Genomic DNA, 1,719 nt, shown 5'->3' on the forward strand with positions numbered 1-1,719 from the left:
GAACAAAAGAATATTAACTAAACAGTGCTCTTTATCCATCCCTCCCTCAGAAATATAGCTTATGTAATTTTTTATTTATAACATATTACTCTCTGGTTATCCAATCTCAGTCCCTACAAGTCCCGTATAGTGTGTCAAAAATTGCCACTTGCCTGTTAGGCAGTTTGCAGTCAGCATAAAACAGTGTTTAAAAGGAAATGGTTAAAAGGGAAAAAATATGTTACATTGCCATTAAGTAATTAAAATAACACCTATGTAGTGCATATAAGGATATTTTGCATATGAATGATTTGACTGAGATAAGCTTCACTATTAAATTCTACTGTACCCTGTTGTAGGTACAAAAAGCAGCTTGACACAGCAGATAAATGGTACATTGCTGCCACTGAAATAGCTAACTGAACACAATCCATGAACTGAAATGAAGCATTAACCACTATGGCCTACCTGCAAGTGGCCTGATACTAATGTGATATGGCAGCTGAGAGCAGCTCCATACAACTTTCTCAGCCTCTCTAAGTAATTGGTAACCTCTGAACCCATCTCACATGAGTAGCTGGGGAGAACTACTCCCAGTTAAGCAGACAGGTCAAGCCAAAGCCTGATTGTCTGAGCCTTCAAACATGTGACCCTTTTCCTCAAAACTTTCTTTCTCACACTTGAAGATCATGCCACTGGCCCCTGGAACTGCACTTTGATCAGTGCTCAGAGTGTTTTGTTTACCTTATATATTAGCCCAGTCAAATGTGCTTGAACTGTACAGTATCAGTTTTTCTCTGGCCCTGTAAGTTTCTACAAAATGAAGCTAGCCTGGCCTTCGCAAACTTCTCTCTTGTTTAGCGCTGATCTTGGATTGATGCAAACCTGACAGTGTTACTAACATAATCCTGATGTCTGCTGTGAGGCTTTAAAATTTGGAACATCTGAAAAAAGCAATTTAGTGAACTCTGGGTACCACCAAAGAAAAAATTGCTCAAATTTTGGAAGCCGATTAGATACAGCATTTTGCTTGGCATGTTTCACCTCGAGATTGAATATGACAGTATGTATCAATCTTATTAGTGCTTGAAAAGGAAGAATCATAGTCTAATTCAAGGACAGGAATCAGACTTGGCCAGTGTTGTGAGCATACTGTTCCTCATAAAATTTAGTATCTAATCATGATTCTCCTCCTGAAGTTTTGCCACTAACTTCAATGACTGCAGGACAAAGCCTTACATTTTTTGGTAAGGGAAAAGCTAAGATTTTTAAAGGAGTCAGGAAGAATTAGGTATCCTTCTCCCACTCAGACTTTGTGTCCTTTTATGCTCCTTTTAAAACCCCAGCCAAAATTTGCAGAAAGCATACAGCACAATTGGCACTTTCTCTTTCCTTCCAGCCCCTCTCCTAGTACTTTTGGTTAAGTGCAGATGGAGAAGCCTTTGTAGAGATACCATTTATTTGCTGCTACCATATTTACAATTAAATAAGCTTTTGCTGTGCACTCTCCTAACTTAGGCAGATGCATGTTTACTATGCATTTTATTGGAAAACAACAGGAAAGCATTATGCACATGGCTATTCTTGTAATATTTAAAGGAAATGAACTGTGAAATGGTGACACTTCACTCCCATTGTACAGAGTCCTCCACTGTTGCTCATGCTAAATAACTATTTTTCCTTCAATAGGAAAAGAGTTTTCAAAGAAGGCTAATGATGACCCAACAATGATACAGGAGA

This window comes from Gavialis gangeticus, unplaced genomic scaffold (genome assembly GCF_001723915.1).
Source record: "Gavialis gangeticus isolate Ggan-Ray unplaced genomic scaffold, GavGan_comp1, whole genome shotgun sequence".
Lineage (NCBI taxonomy): Eukaryota > Metazoa > Chordata > Crocodylia > Gavialidae > Gavialis > Gavialis gangeticus.